This window comes from Triticum dicoccoides, chromosome 4A, assembly GCF_002162155.2.
Source record: "Triticum dicoccoides isolate Atlit2015 ecotype Zavitan chromosome 4A, WEW_v2.0, whole genome shotgun sequence".
Classification (NCBI taxonomy): domain Eukaryota; kingdom Viridiplantae; phylum Streptophyta; class Magnoliopsida; order Poales; family Poaceae; genus Triticum; species Triticum dicoccoides.
This window is the reverse complement of record NC_041386.1, coordinates 105636750-105648127: the sequence shown is the minus strand read 5'-3', so window position 1 is coordinate 105648127 and position 11378 is coordinate 105636750.

The following is an 11378-nucleotide window of genomic DNA, read 5'->3' as shown; positions in this document are numbered from 1 at the left end:
TCGAGTTACTTAACTTGGATGACAATGATGATGATGATGAGTCGGATGTAGAACTTGACTCCCTTGGCTCATTTTTTATACATATTATAGACAACAATTACTATCAGGATGACGCGGAGGCCAGTCATGCAGATGTTGAAGAGGTAACCCTCATTTCCTCCGACTCAGAGAGTTTACCAAGACAAAGAACTCGAAAAGTGAGCCAGAAAGTAAGGTTCTGTCACCCTTTAGATTACTTAGATCCAAACTTTCTTTTGAAGCAACAACATCACGAGGCTCGACGGCAGACCTAGAATAGCGGAGGGACACTCTCCTCCGGCTTACCCAACACACCGGCCCCTCAAAAACGCCGGAACAAAGTGCCACAAACTTCATCCTTGCTTTATCCAAAAGCTGGTCTTATGCGTCAGCCACTTAACTCATCCGACTCAAATTATCAGGGAACATCTCACTCCTCTTCTGGCGAGTCAACTGGAACTCAGATTCCGTTTTTCAAAGCTGCTCCTGGGTAAGAAATATTTAATCACTTGAAATTTCATGCGGATTTATATGCTAATATCTTTGCATCTTTATTTTCAGTGGCGTGGCCAAGCCCACCAAGAAGGAAAAATTGAATAAGTCGGCCAAAGATTCCAACCCTTCTGAGCCGGAGAAGCAATTGCCAGAAGCCTCCCATCAAACTGCTGAGGCTACCAGTGATGAACCGCCACCAGAAGAACAAGATGTCACCATTGACCATATTGATGTTGAACCGGCCATCACTAAACCGCCAAGTCCCATCAAGCCTGCTGAAGAAAAGGCTGACGATGTCCTTATTACTGGGCCTGGTTATACAACGCCGGGTAACTCCACTGCCTTATCCAAGCACAAGCAAAAGAAGAATTTGCTGTTGTTGATAAAGGCAAGTGGAAGGTGGATTTGAAAAGCTATGCTCAGTTCAGTGCCTAAGAAATTCACTCCGGTTACTTAAACCGCCTTCACACCAGCCGTGATTTTGAAGCCGGCCTGGTCAACCTGATGAAGGAGCATTTTGAGGTAAACATTATCATCTTCTCCATATATATAGCTGTCAGCCGCCAAGTCTACTGGATATGATAATCTTGAATATGTTGTAGACTTTTAAAGATTCTTGTTGGATTTGATATCCATGTCATAACCTGTTAGAACTGCAGAATCAATAAGTAGCCCCCAAGGGCCGGCTTAAGTTGTACAGCTAAAGCCGGGTCTTCAATACATAGATTTTAATTTCACATATATAGCTCATCAGGGCCGACTTAAACTGACAAGTTAAACCAGAACTTCAAGTAGTAACAATCAAGCCTGCACATGTAGCCCCCAAGGGCCGGCTTAATCATCATGAATAAGCGGGGACTTACCACCATTACTGTGAATAAAATCCAGCTACATAGCCATCATGAGTCAGCTATAGTCATAGCAGCATAGCCGGGTCATCATAGAATTTCTTCATAAAAAAGAGCAATAAGCATTAGCCCCCAAGTGCCAAGTAAAATACTTGTATTGTTCTTGGGACTTCAGATAGGATGATCATAATACCCCTTATCTTTGTACTATACATGCTGAGCTTAATATGAAAGAAACCCAAGTCGCTGATCTTCATCAAAACATCTCCGCTCAACAAGCTACAACATCAAAGGCTCAAACATCTTTGAAAAAAGCTTTGGAAGAAATGGAAAAGATGAAGAAGGACTTCAAGGATGACAGGAGCAGCTGGGACACTGAAAAGGCGGCTCTAGTCAGAAGAGCGGAAGAAGCTGAAGCTGCCCTTAAACCGGTGACTGAAGAGTTGTCCGGCTTAAAACGCCAGATCAATAACATGAAAACTGTTATCTTTGATAAATAACACTGGTTGTTGACCATTCCTCTATAACATATATCAATACTTTGCTGGTTTACCAATCTCATTTGCTGATACAGGCCCCAGAAGCTCCAACTTTGGTCAAGATATGCACCAAAAACTCAAAGCCACTTACACTTTGGTTGAACAGTTATATACTGGTGCCCAACGGGTCATATGTACCGCTTCAGATAAAAAGAAACCTCCGTCACTTATCAAAGAAGTATTGGAGAAACTGTTAGTGGTGCCCCAGAGGCTTGATGATCTGAAGCTGGCGGCGGCAAGAGAAGGCGGCATGACTGCCCTGAGCCGGGCAAAGGCCTGGCAAGCAGATCTTGATCTAGAAGAATTAGCCAGTGGCTACCCAAGCGTTCAAGAAGATAGGTCCGCCTTCAGTGCTGCTGACTTTGCCCAAATAGCAAGATCAATGCATCCATTAGCAAGTAACCTGGCTGAAGAAACAGATATGTCCCAATACCAGGCGGCTTATGATGCTGAAAACAAGAAGGTGAAGGCGCCGGTTCATGAGGCCCAGGAACTTATTCCGCCAGTTCATAAGCACACCTATGCCCCTAGTATCGACCCATCAACACTTATTGATGATGAGGCAGTGTTGAAAGCTTTGACTAGAATCAGCTAGGCCACCTCTGACTTCCAGGCGATGGAGGAAGAAGAAGAAGCAGCAGCATAGGATGACCCGGAGGCCTCGACCCGCCAAGATTAGAAGTCTTAATTCATGAGCCGGTTTACCAGCCATATCATTTGAATGTTGTGTGTCTCAAAAACACTTACTCTTTTGCGGCCACCTGATGCCTTGTAATAGGCTAGTTGAAAAAACCATGATCTGCCAAGCCATCGTGCGTGTTTATTTGCGTAACACTGCTGATTCATTATTTGAAGATCTGTAATTTATGCTTATAATCTCATCAATTATGCAGACCATGCTTATCACTATTCCTGCACATAAGCAGATAATAGGTACCCTGGCGGTTTACCCCAGGGCCGGTCATAATGCCCCATATAAAATCCACTGGTGACTGAATAGTCCATAATCAGGGCAGGTTTATCAAAACCTTGTATAATCATAACAAAATAAATATCATACCTGTGATATTTGTTCATACTGCCGGCTTACCACACGTCATGCAGTAAGGGTAACAACCCAAACACTTTGAGCACAGGGCCCTATACAATTTATTCATGCTGCTGGCTTACAATGCCATGTGCACCAAGGGTAATATCCCAAAGCTTATAGTACAGAACTCCAAACACATAATCATCACGCAGGCGATGTAAAGTCCAAAACCAGGCCGGGTTAACAAAACTTTGGGTAGATTTATGTATGAATCATAAGGCAACATGGCCCTGATCAACTTTCAACCATATATCAACATTGCACAAAAGATGAACCTCAAAAATGTTCAAAACAAATATAAATCAGAAAAACCAAGGCATTCATAGACTCCCAAGCCTCAATGTCAAGTGCTATTCAAGGGCCGCACAACCACTGAGTTAAACCTTAATTCAAACCCATAAGACGTACCTCACATGACCAATCGCTGTTTTAACTTTGGCAAATTCAGGGTCTTTATAAGATTGATTTTCAAGAGTATAACGAGTCATTCCAGGATTACCTGGTCGGGGTGGCAGGCAAACGAAGGCAGGATAACCCGGATTTTTGGTGAATACACCTGGCGTCCAAACCTATTACAAGGGACAACAAAGCTCTATTCATTAACAAGGATCCCCCAAGTAATATTTCATTCTAGGCGTATAAGCCGGATCAGTAGGGTAGTCATAGCTATGCTCAATGAGCAGGAAGCACCCAAGCATTCTGCAATCAACATACAAGACGGATCAAGAGGGTAGTCATAGCTATGCTCAATGAGCAGGAAGCCCCCAAGTGATCTTATGAAGAGACAATAAAGACTCAGATTCTCAGAAATGAAACGACAAAGGCCCTGAAATATCAGGGATGCTAGCTTTATTATACTAGTGATAAATATATACATTGGTAGAAATATGTACATCACAAGAGCCGGTGGCTCAGGTGTAATAAGGCCGAAGATGAGCAATATTCCACAGTCGGCGGGTCTCCTCCTCCGATGTGCATGAGTCCTTGTGGTCTCGAACATCGATAAGGTAATATGACCCGTTGTTTAGATTTTTGCAGACCACAAAGGGCCCTTCCCAAGGTGGGGATAGCTTGTGCATGTCAGTTTGATCCTGGATGAGCCGGAGCACCAAATCTCCTTCTTGAAAGGTCCTGGTTTTAACCCGGCGACTATGATAACGACGCAGATCCTGCTGGTAAATCGCCGAACGAGTCGTCGCAAAGTCACGCTCCTCATCCAATAGGTCAATAGCATCCTGGCGTGCCTTTTCATTGTCAGCTTCAATATAAGCCGCCACATGGGGCGAGTCGTGACGGATGTCACTAGGGAGAACCGCCTCTGCTCTGTAAACCATGAAGAAAGGCATTTAACCCGTAGATCTGTTGGGGGTAGTATTGATACTCCATAGCACTGAAGGCAGCTCCTCCACCCAACAACCTGGTGTCCTCTGCAAAGGGACCATAAGTAGGGGTTTTATGCCTCTCAAAATTTCTTGATTAGGTCTTTCAACTTGGCCATTGGACTGGGGGTGAGCGACTGATGACACATCAAGATGAATATGCTCTCATTGACAGAATTCTTTCATAGCACCTTTAGACAAATTAGTGTCATTATCAGTTATAATGCTATGAGGGTAGCCAAAATGGAAAATCACCTTTTTGATGAATTGAACCATCGTCGCCGCCTCACACTTACTGACCGGCTCTGCCTCAACCCACTTTGCAAATTTGTCAACCGCCACCAAGAGATGGGTCTTTTTATCCTTGGATCTTTTAAAAGGTCCAACCATATCCAGCCCCTAGACTGCAAACGACCAACTAATTGGAATCATCCTCAATTCTTGAGCCGACACATGAGCTTGTCTTGAAATTTTTTGACAACCATCACATGTACTGACCAAATCCTCTGCATCAGCATGAGCCGTCAGCCAATAAAACCCATGATGAAAAGCCTTAGCCACGAGGGACTTAGAGCTGGCATGATGACCACGATATCCTTCATGAATCTCTTGTAGAATCTCATGTCCCTCCTCAGGGTAAACACAACGTTGAAACACCCCTGTGACACTGCATCGGTGCAACTCTCCATTGACAATAGTCATTGACTTAGACTGTCGTGTTATCTGCCTGGCCGAAGTTTCATCTTCAGGTAACTTGCCCTGGGTCATATAAGCCAAATATGGAACTGTCCAATTAGGAATAGCATGGAGAGCTTCCACCAATTGCGCCCCCGGGTCCGAAACAGCAAGATCTTCCTCCATAGGCAATTTGATTGAGGGGTTATGCAGAATATCAAGGAAAACATTAGGTGGCACCGGCTTACGCTGAGACCATAGCCGGCTTAAAGCATCAGCCGCCTCATTTTTCCTACGATCAACATGTTCCAATTGATAACCTTTAAAATGGCCAGCAATAGCATCAACCTCTCGGTGGTAAGCCGCCATGAGTAGATCTTTAGAATCCAAAGTGCCTAAAACTTGTTGAGCCACCAAATCTGAGTCGCCAAAACACCTCACCCGGCTTAGATTCATCTCTTTAGCCATCCGAAGACCATGGAGCAAGGCCTCATACTCAGCTGCATTGTTAGTACAAGGGAACATCAACCTCAAAACATAACAAAATTTATCATCTCGTGGGGAAGTCAAGATAACTCCAGCCCTCGAGCCTTCCAACTGCCTGGATCCATCAAAGTGAATAGTCCAATATGTGCTACCTGGCTTCTCCCGAGGCATCTGCAGCTCAGTCCAGTCATTAATAAAATCCACAAGTGCTTGAGACATGATAGCTGCCTGAGGCATATACTTCAAACCATGGGGCCCAAGCTCAATGGCCCATTTGGCTACCCGGCCTGTGGCTTCTCTGTTTTGAATAATATCCCCCAAGGGAGCAGAACTGACCACAGTGATAGGATGACCAAAGAAATACTGCTTCAATTTCCGACTAGCCATGAACACCCCATAAACCAGCTTTTGCCAATGTGGGTATCTCTGCTTGGATTCAATGAGTACCTCACTGATATAATAAATCGACCACTAAACCAGATACTCCTTGCCTGATTCCTTTCTTTCCACAACAATTGCCACACTCACGGCTCAGCTATTAGTAGCCACATATAACAACAAGGGCTCCTTATCAATGGGAGCAGCAAGAATTGGCGGCTCGGCTAACTGTTTTTCAAGGCCTCAAATGCCTGATCAGCGGCATCACTCTAGACAAAGTGATATGTTTCCTTCATCATCTGATACAGAGGGATAGCCTTCTCGCCCAGCCGGCTTATGAATCGTCTTAAGGCTGCAATACAACCTGCCAGACGCTGGACATCATTAATACATGCCGGCTTAGTTAAAGAAGTGATAGCCTTGATTTTCTTCGGGTTAGCTTCAATGCCCCTTTGAGAAACCAAAAGACCTAAGAGTTTGCCTGCTGGCACACCAAAGACACACTTGGTCGGGTTAAGCATCATTTTGTAGACCCGGAGATTGTCAAATGTCTCCTTCAAATCATCTATCAAGGTCTCCTTCTTCCTGGATTTCACAACAATATCATATACATAAGCATGAACATTACGTCCAATTTGGTCATGGAGGCAATTCTACACATACCGCTGATAAGTCACTTGGGCACTCTTGAGCCCAAAAGGCATAGACACATAACAGAAAGCTCCAAAGGGGGTGATGAAAGCCGTCTTCTCCTGGTCCTTAACTGCCATCTTGATCTGATGATAACCAGAGTAAGCATCTAAAAATCTCAAACGCTTACAACCCGCCGTAGCATCAATGATCTGATCAATACGAGGGAGAGCAAAAGGATCAGCCGGACAAGCTTACTTAAGGTCTATGTAATCCACACACATCCGCCAAGTGTCATTCTTCTTAAGCACCAGCACCGGGTTAGCCAACCACTCAGGATGGAAAACTTCAATGATAAACCCCGCCACCAAGAGCCGGGCCACTTCTTCACCGATGACCTTGCTCCTCTCTTCATTAAAACGACGAAGGAATTGCTTGACCAGTTTAAACTTTGGATCAACATTAAGAGTGTGCTCAGTGAGCTCCCTCAGTACACCTGGTATGTCAGAAGGTTTCCATGCAAAGATGTCCCGGTTCTCATGGATGAATGAGCGCGCTTTCCTATTTTGGATCCATATTAGCACTGATGCTGAACTTCTTGGATGAGTCGCCAGGAAAAAAGTCAACTAGCTTAGTGTCATCTGCCAACTTAAATTTCAACAGAGGGTCATGCTCTGTGGTTGGATTTTTCAAAGGTGTCATATCTGCCGAGTTAACATTATCTTTGTAAAACTTCAACTCCTTTGTTGCACAAGCAGTCTCAGCATAAGCAGCATCGCCCTCTTCACACTCTAAAGCTATCTTCTTGTTGCCATGTACAGTGATGGAACCCTTATGACCCGACATCTTAAGCTACAGATAAACATAACAAAGTCGCGCTATAAATTTAGCACAAGCCGGTCATCCAAATAGGGCGTGGTAAGGGCTTACGATCTTGACCACTTCAAAAGTCACCATCTCATCTCTAAAATCATTATCATCTCCAAAGGCCACTTCTAAAGCTATCTTACCCACATGATACGCCGACTTACCGGGCACCACTCCATGAAAAACAGTAGAGGACGGCTTAAGATCCTTATCAGTTAAATTCATACGGCGAAAAGTATCATAATAAAGGATATTGATGTTGCTGCCTCCATCCATTAGCACTTTAGTGAACTTGTAACCTCCAACCTGAGGCACAACCACCAAAGCCAAGTGACTCGGATTGTCAACCCGGGGCGGGTGATCCCCACGGCTCCACACAATAGCATGTTCGGACCATGGCAAGTATCGAGGGATTGCGGGCTCAACTGCATTGACCGCCCACTTATGAACCTTTTGGTCCCGTCTACATAAACTTGTGGTAAACACATGATACTGACCACTATTCAATTGCTTTGGATTACTCTGATAACCAGACTGCTGCTGCTGATTCCCTTGATTACATTGTTGATTGAAACCGCCTTGATTGCCTTGGCCCTGGAAACCAGAGATTGAGCCGCCACCACCAAAGCCAGGCCCGTGAGAGCCGGATCCTGAGCCTCCATTTGGGACATGATTATTCTGGAAAAAATTGGAATTCCTATACTCCCTCATGATGAAGCAATCCTTCCATAGATGATTGGCCTGCTTCTCATGCGTACCATGCTTTGGGAAAGGCTGATTCGTGCTTCAATGTTAAACTTTGGCCCTCCAAGCTGGGGTGGCTTGCCCTTATGACACTAATTGTTGCTCCACGTATTGGTGTTGGCCAGAAAGTCTAAACCGCCATCAGCTTTGCGCTTACCGTTGCCACTTTGACCTGCCATATTATGTTGCTGCCCCTTCGTATTTCGCTCTTCTTCCCCTTACCAGCCTTCTCCTCATCAGAGTCGGGGTCTTTGGTACTATCAGAGTCGGCATATTTGACGAGAGCCGCCATGAGATCCCCCATGTCATTGCAGTGGCATTTAAGCCGCCCCAGCTTCTACTTAAGGGGGAGGAAATGACAATTCTTCTCCAACATCAGGACTGCTAAACCAGCGTTGATACTATCTGATGAGTGTATAACGGCTGAGATCCGGCGCACCCAATTGGTTGTCGACTCACCCTCACCCTGGACACAAGAGTCTAAATCCAGAATCGACATGGGCTGCTTGCATGTGTCTTTAAATTTTTGGATAAAATGCATTTCAGCTCCGCCCTTGACCTAATGGAGTTAGCGGGCAGCCCTTTCAACCAAGTACGAGTTGGCCCATCCAACATCATGGTGAAATACATAGCGCATGCAGCATCACTAACATCTCCATAGCCATCTCATAGCTCTCAATCCAAGCCTCTGGGGGCTGATCCGCTGTGTAATTAGGCGTCTTACGAGGGCCCTTGAAATCCTTAGGCAAATGCTCGTTGCACAGGGACGACACTAAACACGGCACACCCAAGGTTCTAGAGGTCACTCCTTCCTCCATCTATGTTGACGGGTAAACGGGAGATTGTTGTTGAGCCGCCAGCTGTGCCGCTCGCTCAGCCTCCGGACGCGCCCTACCCTGATCCACCAAAGTCTGAGCATCAACACCACCACGCACTGGATCATGCCTATGAGGATGGTTATGGTGTTGCTCACTTCTTGAAACTGCTGGCGAGTCCATATGTCTATTATAACTCCGGCTTGGACAAGGTGTTGAGTGAATTCGTTCACGGCTATATGAGTAAGCCTCATGTTGAGCCAATGTTGTCTGAAGAAGTTCTCTGGCCCTCCGTGTCTCTATCACAGCCGGAGATTCACCTTCCACCGGGAGAGCCGCCAATCGTGTCGCTGCAACAATCATATTATCCAGAGGTTTAGTATAATGACCCGATGGTGTCGAAAAATGTTGAGGTGGAGCCATATCCAAATGAGGCGGATCCACAACATGCGGCTGAATCGGCGCTCCGGTCACGGGCGTCTCAACTGCCCGGTTCACTATGGGCGGGTCACTAGTGCCTTCCCCAGGTGTGTTGAAAGGTTCCTCGCATTGTACTCCGGAGGTAAATGACTCTGATGCCTTCTTCTCATGATGGCATTTGAAGCGTTTTGATCCAAGGTAAGCCGGAAAGATTCTGCATGAATCTGTTGCGCCTGAGCGTCCGAAGCAGCTCGCTCTATGGCCATCCTAGTGTTATCAGCCGCTAGCTCTTCCTTAACTTGAGCTATCTCACCTCGTAGCGTCGCAACATCCACTTTATGTTGTTCTTGAGTGTCATGGGTTACCTCCGTCCCCATCAACATTGCCAAAGCATCCAACAGTTCAGTCAGAACCTAAGCCAGCGGGCGCGCAGAGCCGCTAGCCCCGGTCGACGCGCAGCCGTTGAGCTGGAGGTCATAGCTGCGGCGATTGTCGAACTAAGAAACGGCTGTGTACCAGCCATGAAGATTGCAACCCTATTCGACGGCTCATAGAGGTCCGGAATACTATCGCCATCGGAACAGCCCCCAAGCCGGCCGTCCTGTAGTTGATACATTGAATTCGTCTCACCGGTTGACGACTGATGGTAGCTGGAACTACATTGGTATTTCCTCGGAGAGGGAGGGATGATGTAGCACATCGACGGTAGAGTATTTCGCTCAGTTAGGAAACCAAGGTATCGAACCAGTAGGAGAACCAAGCAACACAACGTAAACAACCCCTGCACAAAATAACAACACCTCGCAACCCGACATGTTAAAGGGGTTGTCAATCCCTTTCGGGTAACGGTGCCAGAACCGGCGTGCGACAGGAGATAAAGTTGTAAATATTAATAGATCGAACGCCAAATAAAATGAAGTGCAACAAAGTATTTTTGGATTTTTGGTTTAATAGATCTCAAAATAAAAGCAAGGAAAAAGTAGATCGCAATGGCAAATATTTGAGAAATAAGACCCGGGGGCCATAGGTTTCACTAGTGGCTTCTTTCAAGAAAAATAGCAAATGGTGGGTGAACAAATTATTGTTGGTCAATTAATAGAACTTCAAATAATTATGACGATATCCATGCAATGATCATTACATAGGCATCACGTCCAAGATTAGTAAACCGACTCCTGCCTGCATCTACTACTATTACTCCACACATCGACCACTATCCAGCATGCATCTAGTGTATTAAGTTAATGGAAAACAGAGTAATGCAATAAGAACGATGACATGATGTAGACAAGATCCGTTTATCTATATGGCGGTAGATATAGATCTCGTCTTTTTATCCTTAGTAGCAACAATACATACGTGTTGGTTCCCTTTCTGTCACTGGAATCAAGCACCGTAAGATCGAACCCACTACCGGGCACCTCTTCCCATTGCAAGATAAATAGATTGAATTGGCCAGACAAAACCCAAATATCGGTGAAGAAATACGAGGCTATAAGATATCACGCATAAAAGAGATCAAAGAAACTCAAATACTTTCATGGATATAAAATATAGATCTGATCATAAACTCGAAGTTCATCGATCCCAACAAACACACTGCAAAAAAGTTACATCATATGGATCTCCAAGAGACCATTGTATTGAGGATCAAGAGAGAGAGAGAGAGAGATGAAGCCATCTAGCTACTAACTACGGACCCGAAGGTCTACAAAGAACTACTCACACATCATCGGAGAGGCACCAATTGAGGTGGTGAACCCCATCCAAGATGGTGTCTAGATTGGATCTAGTGGTTCTGGACTCTGCGGCGGCTGGATGAATATTTCGTCGACTCCCCTAGGATTTTGGGAATATTTGGGTATTTATAGAGCAAAGAGGTGGTCTGGGGGGCACCCGAGGTGGGAACAACCACCGGGGCGCGCCTTGGTGGGTTATTCCCCCTATGGGGCACCCCCTACGTGCAACCATGGCCCATCTGCTTCCTTTTGGCC